This window comes from Petaurus breviceps, unplaced genomic scaffold, assembly GCF_028583685.1.
Source record: "Petaurus breviceps papuanus isolate PSGF00001 unplaced genomic scaffold, PetGlider_PUasm1.0 90769, whole genome shotgun sequence".
NCBI lineage: Eukaryota > Metazoa > Chordata > Mammalia > Diprotodontia > Petauridae > Petaurus > Petaurus breviceps.
Genome location: NW_027187341.1, coordinates 1781288 through 1796894, shown reverse-complemented (window position 1 = coordinate 1796894; position 15607 = coordinate 1781288). Strand labels below are relative to the sequence as shown.

General features: G+C 36.6%; 1 protein-coding gene across 2 annotated transcripts in view; it reads right to left on the bottom strand.

Annotated features, from left to right (window-relative positions):
- The window catches only part of DIAPH3 (diaphanous related formin 3), a 516072-nt gene that overhangs the window by 164948 nt on the left and 335517 nt on the right, over positions 1-15607 (bottom strand). The window lies entirely within an intron of this gene.

Sequence of the window (15607 nt, the reverse complement as noted above, 5' to 3'; positions counted from 1 at the left end):
TACATGGACTTCTAACTGATTGGATAGAAAGTTACATTAAAAACTACTACATTATACTACATAGAATTAGCACTTAGCTTATTCCTCTGCCCTGCCCCCCAATGTTAAATTATAACCTAAGGAACAAATTTAAGTAAAAGTCAAACATACAAATAGTTAGATATACGGTGCTGATTATTTAGACAACCTATTCTTGATTTGTTTTTCTACTTAGTCCAATAAAATATTGTACTTTTATTGATTCCTTTTAGTATCATGTTGCCAAGACAAACTGTTTGGCTGTTTATTTTAGCTCTTCCCTCACAAAAGCAGACATACATCCTTTTTTGAAAGGTCTTCAGAACTGATTTTAATTGCATAGCAAAGCAGCATGTTTCAAAATTGTAGACATCTTTCAGTGTTTTCACTTCAGGGATATAAACAATAGGACACAGTACCTCCCTTTTCTTATAGGGGATCAACAACTGAATGGAAATTTTTCTATTATCTTAAAAGGCCATAAATCGGCAAGTAACTGATCTTTAATTATCCTAAAGCATCTGGGTAAATAGTTGAATAAAACTGTTTTACCTAACTTGTCTCAGCTCAGAAGGAGCACAGAATCTATTCTGAAACAACAAGGAATACCAATATGGAAGAGTCTCTAGACCATCCTATCAGAGCAGCTAAACTTGTTTACATTAAAATGTTTGTATAATTGCTCAATACAGGGTAGAGGTCATTGATTTCCTTCTCTAAGTGACAAATCATAGATTTTCAGTGTGCCCATCTTGTCCAATCTATATCCCCTAAAGAACCTCCTCCACAATATATATAATAAATATTGATCCAGTCTTTGCCTGGAGATCTCCAGTAAGAGAGAAGTTATTATTTCCCAAGGCAGCCCATTTAACTCTTGGAAAGGTCCAATTATTAGGAGTACTTTCCCTATACTAAGCTGCCTAACTTGACCTCTTGGCAAATTCCCATTGCTCCTAGATCTCCGCTCCAGTGCCAAACTGGAAAAGATTAATTTCTCTTCTATGTGATATTTTTCAAGTACTTGAAGACCAACACCATGCTCCCTACCTTATGGTTTTTCATCTCTGGGTAAAAAAACCCTAGTTCCTTCAAATGACACTCATGTAACATAGATTCAAGGTCCTTTGCCATTCTGGCTTTCCTCCTCTGGACACACTCAAGATTATCAATTCCTTTCCTAAGACATGTTGGCCAGTACTAAGCATAAGCCCACAGGTAATCTGACAAGGACAGAGTAAAACAACAATATCATCTCTTTGTGACTGGAAATTATTAATCTCTTAAATCTTATTATCTTTTTTTGGGTCTCATCATATTGTTGCCTCATATTTAGTTTGTAGTTTATGAAAGCCCACAGAACCTTTTCAGGAAAACTGTCATGAAACTGTCTTCCCCATTATTTACTTCTGAAATAGATTTTTTTAACCCTAGGTAATAAGCTTTCCTTTTATTCCTACTGAATTTCATCTTATTAGATATGGAAAAATATTTTATTCAGTCACTAAGTGTTTATTAAGCACCTAATATGTTCCAGACACAGTGTTAAGTACTATGGATGCAAAATGAAAAAAAATTTCTCCCAAAAAGAAGTTCACATTCTAATGGGGAAGACAACACATAAATAACTAGGGACATACAAGATATGTATGGTGTAAGACAGGGGATAAAGGTGGGGTGGTAAGGGGGCAGAGGAAGGAGCAGAGAGGGACCAGTCTCTTGCAGAAAGTAGGATTTGAACTGAGTTTTGAGGAAAGGTAAGGAAGACAAGAGGTAGGAGTGAGAAGGGACAGCATTCCAGGCATAGGGAACAGGGAATTATGGAATCTGGAGATGGAGGAACAGAAAGCTTGATATAAATATTTATTAAGACCTGATTACATGCCTGTTACTGCAGAGGTACAGGAATGGAACAACAACCAACATTTTCTTCCTTCACAGAGCTTACATTTAAGCCCATCGAGATATTTTTTGGATTAAGACTCTGTTATACCATATTTTAAATGAACATCCTAGCTTTGTGTCTTCTGTGTTTTTGCCACACTACTCCCCTGCTCAAAAAATTGCAGTGGCTCCCTATTTCCTTTAAGAAAAAATATAAACTATTCTATTTGGCATATAAACTGATTATATTCTGGCTTCTGGAGACCTTTATAGACTTTTTGCATTTTATTTCAACCATACATATTGTGATGTGGCTAAATTTTCCTTTTTTGCTATTTCTCAGACACAATATTCCATAATTTATTGGCAAATATAGAATTCATTCTCTCCTCACCTCTATCTGTTAGAAGCCCTAGTTTCCTCAAAGTTCAGCTCAAGTGTAAGCTTCTAAAACAGGCCTTTTTTTTTCCATTTTTCAAATGCTTTATCAACTTCTGATTTACATCATTCATTTCTGCCAGATTTTGAGTTACAAATTTTCTCCCCATTTTTCCCCAACCCACCAGTCCCACAGGATATCCCCTCCTCCAATCTGCTCTCTCCCATATTTTCTCCCATACCCTTTTGACTTTTCCAGTAGGGCATGGTGGATCTCTATGCCCCAGTGCCTGTGTGTGTGTGTGTGTATAAATATATATACACACATACATACATACACACACATATATATAAATATATATACACATACATACACACATATATATATAAATATATATACACATACATACACACACATATATACACATATAAATATGTTTAAACATTTGATTTTAAAACTTTTTGCAGATTCATTCCCTTCCTCCCTTATCACCTACCCTTAACTGGGAAGATAAGCAGTTCAGTATAGGTTGTACATGTGTAGCTAATGCAAAACAATTAACAGAGTAGATATATTATAAAAGACTGACATATTCCCCTCCGTCCTACATCCCACTTGTTCTATTCTCCACTTTGATCCCATCCCTTTTCAAAAGTGGGTGCTTCCAACTTCCCTGCCCCCTAGCCTGCCCTCCCTTCCATCATCCCCCGTCTCATATCCTTCCCCTGTACTCTCCTGTAGGTTGAGATACCCTATTTAGTGTGTATTTCATTCCCTCCTCAAGCCAAATTCAATGAGAATAAGGTTGACCCATTCCCCTTTGCCTTCCTGTTCTTCCCCTCCATTGTATTTTCCCTTGACTCTTCTATATGAGATAGTTTACCCCATTCTGTCTCTCCCCATCTCCTCTCATTATATTCCTCTCTCACCTCTTTATTTCACCTTTTAAGTATCATCCCTTCCTATTAAATTGGTCCTGTGCCCTCTATGTATACCTGTAAACATACATACACACATTCACATATGTATTCATATGACCATATACCCTCATATATAGACATATATATACATATGTACACATATATATATATATATATATATATTTCTATTCCCCCTTCAACTATGTTCATGCTGAGAAAAGTTTCATCAGTTACAATTATTGTTTTTCCATGTAGGAATGTTAATGGTTCGACTTTGATAAGTTTCTTATAATTTCTTTTCCCTGTTTACCTTCTCATGCTTCTCTTGCTTCTTGTATCTGAATGTCAAATTTTCTATTCAACTCTGTTTTTTTCAGCAAGAAGGCTTGAAAGTCCTCTATTCCACTGAATGACCACATTTTCCCCTGAAACATGATACTCAGTTTTGCTGGGTAGGTGATTCTTGGTTTTAAAAACTCCCAGTTCCTTTGACTGCGAAATATCATATTCCAAGCCCTTTGATCCCTCAGTGTAGAAGCTGACAGATCCTGGGTTATGCTGATTGTGTTTCCACAATATTCAAATTGTTTCTTCCTGGTTGCTTGTAATATTCTCTCATTAATCTGGGAATTCTGGAACCTGGCTATAATATTCCTAGGAGTTTTCTTTTTGGAATCTTTTTCAGCAGGTGATCAGTGGATTCTTTCAAGCTCTGTTTTGCCATCTGGTTCTAAAACATCAGGGCAGTTTTCTTTGAGAACTTCCTGGAGGATAATTTCTAGGTTCTTACTTTGATCATGGTTTTCAGGTAGTCCAGTAATTTTTAAATTATTTCTCCTGGATCTATTTTCCAGGTCAGTGGTTTTTCCCATAAGATATTTCACATTGCCTTCTATTCTTTCATTTGTTTGGATCTGTTTAACAGCATCTTGATTTCTAATAAAGTCATTAGCTTCCATTTGCTCCATTCTAATTCTGAAGCAACGATTCTCCTCAGTGAGCTTTTGAGATTCTTTTTCCATCTGGCAAATTCGGCTTTTTAAGGCATTCTTCTCCTCATTGCCTTTTTGAGCTTCTTTTGCCATTGGAGTTAGTCTGTTTTTTAAGGTGTGATTTTCCTCAGTCAGGCTGTTGACTCTCATTTTGTAATTTTCTTGCATCGTTCTCATTTGTCTTCCCAATTTTTCCTCCACCTCTCTTATCTGCTTCTTAATGTCCTCTATCACCTGTAACCAGCTTATATTTTCCTTTGAAGCTTTTGGTGCAGTTCTGATTTCACTGTCTTCTTCCTGTTCCATGCTTTGCTCCTTTTTGTCCCCAAAACAGGAGTCTAATGTTGGAATCTTCTGTCTGCTTTGTTTCCTTTGACTGGTCATATAACCCCTCAGTCACTTGACTTTTGGGCTTTTGCCACAGTAGGACTCTGCCACCAGAGAGGGGAGCTTTCATCCCAAACACTGCGGTTTTCTCAGCTGCCATAGGTATTAGATGAGTGCCCTCTCTGAGGCCTCCACACGCTCTGGCAAGCTGGATACACACCCCAGGACCTCCACCCTAGACTGCAATCCAGATCCAATCAGGTTAAAGCAAGAGCTATTACCACTCAGACTGGTTGCTTGGTCCCTCTACACTCTGCTCACCAGGAGCTAAAGCTGCCATGTGGCACTGGCTGGCTGTGCCTGGCGTCTCAGCAGCTTCAAACCCCGGGGGCAAAAACTGACACATTCCCACTTACTGTGTTCCAAAGTCCAGACTGCACTGACCTCTCACTTTGTCCTTCGCATCTATGTGTGGATAATTCTGGAACCGGCCACAGCTGCTGCTGATCTGGAGTCCCTCTAACTGGTGGCTGGTCAGACCCGCCCTGGGGCTAAAACCTCCACGCCCCAAAGCGCTGTGCTGTGATTCCTGCCAGCCTGTCCTCAGTGGGAGGTCAGCTTCTCTGTGTAGTTTTGTGGATTCTGCAGCTCCTAAGTTTGTTCAGAGTCCCCTTTTTGCATTGATTGTGGAAGGTGGAAGCTGGAGCCTGGAGGAGGTAGTGCTTCTACTCCACCATCTTGACTCCGCCCCAAACAGGCCTTTCTTGATTTTATCTGCTGCTTCTAGGTTGCCCCAGCTCCTAATTTCAAATAATCTTATATTTTTAAAATTTACTTAAGAGTATGTGTTGCTTTTTCAAATAAAATGCAAGATTCTTAGGGCAGGAAGGAAATATTTCATCTGTTTATGAATTCCCAGTACCTACCACAGTGACTGGCAGACCATTTCCTCCTTTATTAGATACCCCAATAAACAATAAGAAATATTTTAAAGCACTCTTCTCATCTACTTGTCTACTGATCCTGTAAAAACAGGAACAAGGCTGGTAGATCATGGCTCAGTACTGGTGTAGCTATTGGCTCTTCATTGATTTTGTTTCCTTTTCTTCAACAGATATTCATTAAGCATTTAAAAATATTTGTTCTAGAATTTTGCCAGGGATCAAAGTCAAGATCGCTTTGGTCTATATCTAAATATTCTATTTGTTTTTCCCTTTTTGAAAACCACTGAACCATTTTCCTTTCTCTAGTCCTACAATATTACCTCCTGTTTTTCATGACACATCACTCACTGTGTGGCAATCACAATTTCTAGTTCTTTCAGTATCCCAGGAAATAGTTCATCTGGGTGAGAAATTTGAACGCAACAAGGCCTTCTGGATACTCTCACTATACATCCTGTATTTCAACTCTCTATTAGACATTTTAAAAAAACAAGCAACCCCCCCCCCCACATACCTTTTTAGACCAAAACTCATTCTTTTGGAAATAATTATAAAAAAACAGAAGTCAAGAATTAAGCAGTTCTAGCTTCTCTTATAATTTATCACTATCCCATCCATCCCGGACAGCAGCCTTATCTCTTTGAGTTTCTTGTTTCCCCTAATATTGTAAGAGAAAATCTTCTATACCTTAATATATGTTTGGGACAGCTAGGGAGCAAAATGGATAGAGTGCAGGGCCTGAAGTCATTACGACTCATCTTCCTGGAATCAAATCTAGCCTTAGACACTTATAGCTATGTGATCCTGGGCAAGTCACTTAACCCTGTTTGCCTCAGTTCCTCATCTATAAAATAAGCTGGAGAAGGAAACAACAAGCCACTCCAGTATCTTTGCCAAGAATACCTCAAATGGAATCACAAAAAGTTGGACATGACTGAAAAATCTACTGACCAACTGACCTTATTATGGCCAAAAAAAAACCCCATTGTAACTCCATTACCCAAGAGGCTTATTCAAAGTATGGACACTCTAAATAAAATTTCCCCAAGGCTTCATACATGTCTTTTTTATGAAGAGGTCCCATTTTTTATAGGACCCCTACCATGGCTGGAATGTCCCTGGTAGGAATTTCTTTCTAGGTGAGGAATTTAAAATCTTATTTTTGTTGATTTTTTTTGCTTTTATATAGTTTTATTTAAAAAAATCCCCTCACCTCAAATTCCTTTTAACAGGTAATCATTACATTATCAGAAAGAACTAAAAAATTTAATGGTGATTTCATGAAAGCCCTTTTTGACTTCTTAGAAAATGGTAGATATGACTGATGTCACCTGTAGTAGAATGGCAGCTAGTCAAGAGCAGGGATTATTTTTCCTGGTCTTTGTGTCCCAAGTACCTAACAGCAATTTGCATGTAGTAGGTATTTAATAAATAGGTAGAATTTAGATGGAAAGGTAACAATAAAAGCAATCAAAACTTAAGATGTTACAGAACTCTCATGACCAAGTTTGGCCCCAAAGGAAAAATATTAGAACTAGAAATTATGGTTGCTGAGTCACATAGTGACTCATGAAAAACAGAAGGTATTCTATTTACATTGTCAATTTCAATGTGTATATAGTTTTCTGGACCTACTTCTTTCATTTTGCATAGGTTCATATAAATAAATCTTCCTATGCTTCTCTGCCAAAAAACAAAACCAAATCCAGGAGGTACATTCTTTTTCGTTGGACATATAGAGATTTTATGTCTGGAAAAGTACATATAATGTTAGACATTTTCAATGTGTTGGTTAGTTTTGCTGAATTGTACCCCCCCTCTTTTTTTATTCGTTGTTATAAGGTTCTCTGAGAGGCAGAGGGGAAAGGAATACTTTGGGAAATTCTGGTGATATAAAAACAAAATACATCAATTAAATTTTATTTTAAAAAATGAGTGTTTGTTAGATGGGACTGGAAAATGGTAATGCTTAGGAAAAGTAGAAAACTATAGTGTTCCCTCTTCTAACTAACTTATATAGTTTTCAAGAGAACCTTCCTGTTACCATATTTGGATAGAATAGAGATAGGGATTAGGAATGGATTTATGATTTCACCGATATAGAAAACTGCTAAGTGAGAAAACTTTTTATCAGTGAAGGTAAGCACATTCATTGATACTTACAGTCTTTATAATGCTGCCTAAACCACTGAGAGGATTGAATATTCAAGATATCAAAAGATTTTCTAAAAAATCTATGTATGGTTTGAAATATAAGAGAAAACATGGCTTTTGTAGACAACAATTATGTCACTAGCATCAAAGGATAATTTCCCTTTAAAGACAAATGCTAATAGATTAGCCAATGAAGTGTTTGAATTTTCACTAAAAAAATGGTGACGAATTTAAAAATTTTCATTTAAATGAATAGAGGGTTGTGTTCTATTTGATAAAAATCACAAATGAACCTTACTTTTGATAATTACTACATGGATAAACTAGGGAGTGTTTAAAAAGATATTTAAAAAACCAGTTAAATTGCATTTTGACAAAATGAAGGGCTTTTCCTCTGGTTCCTAATTCATATAGAAGTAATCACATCTAGAAGAGATCAGACATTTTATAATATAGTATGCAGAAACACAAACAACATTTCTGCAACAATTCATCATCTTAAAATACAAATTCATACTCCTTGTGCTCCTAATGCTAGAATTTTTTAAAGATGACAGAAACTATCCTCTGATATATAAGGATATAATGTCCCTGAAGATGTGCAGGTGGTGATAACTAAACTGTTTGTTCCAAGTTGATTTTTACTTGCAATCTAGCCTGAGATGAAACAAAAAAAAAAAATGGAATTACTTATTAGTCCTCAAGGGAATAAAGAACTGACCCATAATAACTAATAGCATGGGTTTGTATGCATCTCCTGTTTTGGGTTATTAAATGTATTCTCAGATCAATGGAATATTTCTAACTACTGTTCAACTTACATAAATCAATTTTTTTTAAAAAATTAGTAGCTGTTCTAAGGATTGATGATTTAATTCAAAATAAGCACATTTAAATAACCTATTTTCTCAAAATAAAAACAAAAATTTTAAATTCTTTTAGTTTCCAAATCAACTATGTAGATGAACTATCATCATCATTATGATTATTGTCATTTTTTATGGCTACTAACAATGACAGGTAGAAGCTACAAGGTGCTATGAGGTTTGTAAAAGCACTTCACAAACATCTCCTCTCATTTTATCCTCAAAACACCCCTGATAGAGAAGTGCTATTATTATCTGCATTTTACAGATAAGAAAATTAAGATAAAAGTTAAATGACTTGCCCATGGTCTCACAGTGCCTAAAACTGGATTTAAACTTGGTTTCCTGACTCCAAGTTCCTGACTCACAATATCTATTATGCCACCAAGGTGACTTAAATTGCCTACTTCCCAATTATTTTAACCCTGAACAAGATGGTAGCCATAAATATCATGACTCTGCATAAGTATGAGATTAGGAATAACTCTGATTCTGACTACTGACAATTATTTTTCTTGAAGAAGCATCAACGAAGGTTCTAAAATGCTATGAATAAAATCTGTTCAAAATTTTAAACTTTAACTTAACTCTGTTGTTTAGTCATTTTCATTTGTGTCTTGCTTTTTGTGACCCTTTTTTAGGGGACAAGGGAGGGAGATTTCTTGGCAAAGATACTGAAGTGGTTTGCCCATGTAACTTCTCCAGCTCGTTTGACAGATGAGGAAACTAAGGCAACAAGAGTTAAGTGACTTGCCCTGGGTCACACAGCTAGGAAATGTTTGAGACTAGATTTGAACTCAGGTCTTCCTGACTCCAGGACCTATACTTTATCTACTCTGCCATATAGCAGCCCAACTTAATTCTACTGCAATGTTATTACTGAATGAAGATTTTATTTACATATACACACACATATATATGAGAGTTACAGATATAACAAAATACTGTTTCAAAATGGCTAAATATATTTTAATTTAGGTTATGGGTTTCTAAGTTTGTGTTACCTTTTCAGTTACATTGGTTACCTGCCCTATAATACACATCATTTATTTGATTTCTCTTCCCTAACTAGTAATCCACTGCAACTGTTCTCATTGTATATTAAGATAATCTACTTATTATATACATATATATATATAATGACTTCTGCTGTATTAATCTACCATACCAATCAAATTCTTAAAGTATATAAGAAAAAAAAAATACCACTCATTTAATTGTATGGAATCTGTCTGTCAAAGACTATTTATTATCCTGGTGAACACAGCCCAGTGATGGTAAGTCTTATTACAAAGGAAAAAATTAAATCAACTAGTGTAAGTGTATTTTCTTATTGCTGAAAGCTGTGAAGAGAAAAGATTAAGAAAGCTGACCAGAATAAAATTAATTTTCAAAGCTGCAAACAAAAAATATTCAGTACTGTGGATCTGGGCATCTATTGTCACCTGAGCTGAATCTTCAACTGCCACACATATTAAGAAATCAGAGAAAATATGTAGAGCAGAACTCATCAGTTTTAATTCTTAATTCTTCATAACTAATTATGAGATGAATTCTTATATAGATTTTTAAAATATTCTATTGGATCTGGGATCTCATTAATGTAATGTGACTTTCAACAGTATGAGTCCAATGCATTTTTGACTTCTGATGCTGGTTCTCTTTTCCTGGTCCTGTAAATTCTCCACAAAGGCTAAATCCACAGTGCTAAAGACTTGCCTCTAGATCTTTTGATATATCATGGATATGATCACATGCAGAATATTCTAATGGGAAATCCCAATGTCTTCCCAAATGTCTGTTCTACCTCTTCTTGCCATACATCATTCTGAAATCCTGCTTCTCTGTAATTTTTGATTTGTGAAGTTATATTTTCTATTCACATGTACCATCCTTCTCTCTTTCTTTACCCTTTGGGTGACAATTTACTTTAATTGTCTGGAAATTGTGGATTTCCATAACTCATAGCCATACAATATGGTTAGGAAACAAAAGCTGAAGGAAAAAATTTCTTAAGAACCAGGTACCATGCATCTCTCTTCCTTTACCCCTTGGCTGACAATCTAATTTAATTGTCTAGAAATTGTGCGTTTCTATAACTCATAGCCATACAATATGGTTAGGAGACAAAAACTGAAGGAAAAAATTTCTTAAGAACCAAGTACCATGCATTTCTCTTCCTTTACCCCTTGGGTGACAATCTACTTTAATTGTCTAGAAATTGTGGATTTCCATACAATATGGTTAAGAGACAAAAATTAACTGAAGGAAAAAATTTCTTAAGAACCAGATGGAAAATGAGATACAAAATGCCAAATGGAAAAAGAGATACAAAATCTTACTGATGAAAAAAATTCCTTAACAATAAGAATTGAATAAGTGGAAGCTAATGATTCCATGAGACATCAATAAATTATAAAACAAAGTCAAAAGAATGAAAAAAACAGAAGACAATTTGAAATCTTACTGGAAAAACAATTGACCTGGAAAATGGATCAGGGAGAGATAATTCAAGAATTACTGCATTCCCTGAAACTCCCGATCAATAAAAGAGCCTACACATCACAATTCAAGAAATGATAAAAGGAAAAATGCCCTGTTATTTTTGATCCAGAGGGTAAAATAGAAATTGAAAGAATTGACTGATCATCTACTGAAAGAGATCTTAAAATGAAAGAAAAAAAACCTCTCAAGAATATGATAGCTAAATTCCAGAGCTCCTAGATCAAGAAGAAAATACTGTGAGTAGCCGAAAAGAAAAAATAGAAATATTGTAGAGCCACAGTCAGAATCAAACAAGATTTAGCAGCTAACCCACTAAAGCAGTGGAGGGCTTGGAATAGGATATTCCAGAAGGCAAAGGAGTCAGAATTACAACCAAGAATCACCTGTCCAATAAAACTGAGTAAAACGCTTTAGGGGGAAAAATGAATATTTAATGAAATAGAAGACTTTAAAACATTTCTGATTAAAAAATTGAAGCTGAATAGAAAATCTGGCATTCAAACATAAGACTCAAGAAAAGAATAAAAAGGTAAACATGAAAGAAAAATCATAAAAGATTGAATAGTTAAACTATCTACATTCCTTTTTGGAAGATAAAACATGTAATTCCTAAGAATTTTATTATTATGGAAGTTAGGGGTCTACATAGAGAGAAGACATGATTTTGAGTTGATTATGTTGGAATGATCTAAAAAAAAGATGAAGGGGTGAGAAAGAGGGATACACTGGGAGAAAGGGGAAGGGAGAATTAGAATAGTGAAAATTATCTCACTTAAAAGAGGAATGTCAAAAGAGCTTTTATAATGGAGAGGAAAATTAGCAGGGGGGGGAGGATAATGCTTGAACCTCACTTTCACTTGGGTATAGAAATCGATCTTACCCTATAGGGAAATAGGAGGGGAAAGGGATTAGAGAAAGGGAGTTGGAGACAATGATTAAAAGAAAGGCAGATTAAGAGAGGAAGCACTCAGAAGCCTAGAGGATTTTTGAGGAGGGACAGGATAAAAAGAGAGAGAGACTGAGACAGACACACAGAGAGAAGGATAAACAGAAAAAAATAAGATGGAAGGTAATATACAGTAATCATAACAGTGAATGTAAATGGGATGAGCTCACCTTTAAAACAGAAGTAGATAGCAGAATGGATCAGAAAGCAAAATCCCACAATCTGCTGTTAACAAGAGACCGAAAGACAGACAGACACAAATACACACAGTTAAAATAAGGAGATGGATCAGAATCTCTTACGCTTCATCTGAAGTAAAAAAGGCAGAGATTGAAATCATAATCTCAGACAAAGCAAAGGCAAAAACAGACCTAATTAAAAGAGATAATCAGGGAAAATATGTTTTGATAAAAGATACTACAGACTATACTATATACTAAAAGTAATATAAAAATTTATGTTTCTCCGATAAAAGTCTCATTTTTCAAATACATGGAGAAATGAGACACATTTATAAACATAAGTGCCACTCCCCAATTGATAAATTGTTAAAGGATATGAAAAGGCAGTTTTTAGATGAAGAAATCAAAGTTATCTCTAGGCATATGAAAAAAATGCTCTAAATCACTATAGATAAAAGAAAGGAAAATTAAAACAACTGTTGGGTACCACATCACACTTGTCAGAAATGACAAATGCTTGAAGGCATGAGGGTAAATAAGTATATTAATGAACTATTGGTGGAGCTGTGAACTGGTCCAATCATTCTGGAGAACAATTTGGAACTATGTCCAAAGAGTTGTAAAACTGTGTATAACATTTTAACCCAGCAATACCACTATTAGGTCTGCACTCTAAAGAGATTAAAGAAAAAGGACTTAACATGTAAAAAAACACAGCAGCTCTTTTTGTGGTGGCAAAGAATTAGAAATTGAGGGGATGCACATCATTTGGGGAATGGCTGAACAAATTGTGGCATATGATTACAATGGAGTACTCTTATGCTATAAGAAAGGATGAGAAAGACAGCTTCATAAAAATATGGAAAGACTTATATGAATTGATGCAAAATGAAGTGAGCAGAATCAAGAGATCAAAGGACAGCAATATTGTAATAATGATCAACTGTGAAAGATTTAGCTACTCTGATCAATACAATGATCCAAGAAAATTCCAAAGGACTCATGATGAAAAATGCTATCCATCTCCAGAGAGAGAGAGAGAACTGATGAACTCAGTGCAAACTGAAGTATATTTTTGTTGTCTTTTTGTCTGTGTATGAGACACAGTTAATATGGAAATGTTTTGCATGATTTTACATGCATAATTGATATCATATTTGCCTTCTCAGTAAAAGGAGAAATGTGCAGGGAGAATTTTGAACTCAAAATTAAAAAAAAAAAAGAACGTTAAAGATAAATGCATAATTTTTTGTTATTCAGTTTTGTCTAACTCTTCATGACCCCATGGACCATACTGTGTATGGGGTTTTGTTGGCAAAGATACTGGAATGGTTTGCCACTTCCTTCACCAGTGGAATAGAGCTTAAATGACTTGCCCAGAGTCAGGCAGCTAGGAAGTGTCTGAGGTCACATCTGAACTCAGGTTTTTCTGACTCCAGGCCCAGTACTCTATCCACTAAGCCAGCTAGCTGCCTCAAATAAATAATACATATATTAAAAAGAATATCCTTGATATAAGCATCAAGTGCTACAAAAATTTTATATAGATGGGAATATTGAACTTTCATTCACTAGTGACTGATGTTCTATTTTTCATTTGGAAACAACAAAGGGTTTGTTTTCTCCAAATGCTTATATTTCTCTGCTCCTAAAGATATTTTGAAAACCAGCACCTCAATGGCCTCAAAACTGTACCTCCCACCTCTAGTCAAATATCTTATGTATTTATTTGGTTTAGTCTGTTTTCCTTAGTGCTACTTATAGTTTTCTTCTGTAGCATGTATACTTTTAAAGGCAGTACTATGATATTAAAAGTCTAAACATGGAGGGGGGGGGGAGTCAAGATGAAGGAGTAGAAGCACGACCTCTGAGTGGCTCCGGCTTCCACCTTCCCCAACCCATGTAAAAAGGAGACTCTAAACAAACTTTGGAGCTGCAGTACCCACAAAATGACACAGAGAAGCTAACTTACCACTGGGGACAGCCTGGCAGGCCAGCGGGAATCGGTCAACGCTCTGAGAGCCGAGTCCAGCCCCATGCCAAGGCTTTAGACCCAGGGCGGACCTGACCAGCAGCTGGCCACAGGGACTCCAGATCAGCAGCAGCTGTGGCCATTTCAAGATTCATCAACACGTAGATGCGAAGGACAAACGGAGATGTCAGCGCAGTCTGGACTTTAGGACACAGTAAGTGGCAGTGCTTGGCTTTCACCCCGGGGGCGAGAAGCCACTGAGATGCCTTCACAGCCAGCCAGTGCCATGCGGCAGCTTCAGCTCCTGGCCTGCATAGTGTAGGGGAACTAAGCAACCAGTCTGAGGGGTAATAGCTCTTGCATTAACCTGCTAGGATCTGGATTGCAGTCTAGGGGGGAGGTCCTGGGGTGTGTGTACAGCTTGCCAGAGCGTGTGGAGACCTCAGAGAGTGCATCCATCTAATACCTCCAGCAGCTGAGAAAACCCCAGCATTTGGGATGAAAGCTCTCCTGTCTGGTGGCAGAGTCCTACATTGGCAAAAAGCCCAGGGGTCAAGTGACTGAGAGGTTACATGACCAGATAAAGGAAACAAAGCAGACAGAAGATTCCAACATTAGACTCCTATTTTGAGGACAAAAAGGAGCAAAGCATGGAACAGGAGGAAGACAGTGAAGTCAGAACTCCTGCAGCAAAAGCTTCAAAGGAAAATATGAACTAGTTACAGGTCATAGAGGACCTTAACAAGCAGATAAGAGAAGTGGAGGAAAAGTTAGGAAGAAAAATGAGAACGATGCAAGAAAATTACAAAATGAGAGTCAACAGCCTGACTGAGGAAAATCACACCTTAAAAAAAAGACTAACTTAAATGGCAAAAGAGGCTCAAAAAGGCAATGAGGAGAAGAATGCCATAAAAAGCCGAATTTGCCAGATGGAAAAAGAATCTCAAAAGCTCACTGAGGAGAACCATTGCTTCAGAATTAGATTGGAGCAAATGGAAGCTAATGACTTTATGAGAAATCAAGATGCTGTTAAACAGGGGCGGCCAGCTAGCACAGAGAGTAAGAGCACCCGCTCCAGTGTCAGGATGACCTGGGGATAGAATCCCGGGCTCAGACACTTAGCACCAACCAGAAACACCCAGCCGTGTAACCTTGAGCAAGTTACTTAACCCCAATTACTTAGGGGCAGCCAGGTGGCTCAGCAAGTAAGATCACCGGCTCCAGTGTCGGGATGACCTAGGGATCAAATCTGGGCTCAGATACTTAGCACCAAAACCAGAAATAAAAGGATGTGTAACCTTGAGCAAGTTACTTAACCCTGATTGCTTTAAAAAAAAAAAAAGATGCTGTTAAACAGATCCAAAGAAATGAAAGAATAGAAGGCAATGTGAAATATCTCATGGGAAAAACCACTGACCTGGACAATAGATACAGGAGAGATAATTTAAAAATTATTGGACTACCTGAAAGCCATGATCAAAGTAAGAACCTAGAAATCATCCTCCAGGAAGTTCTCAA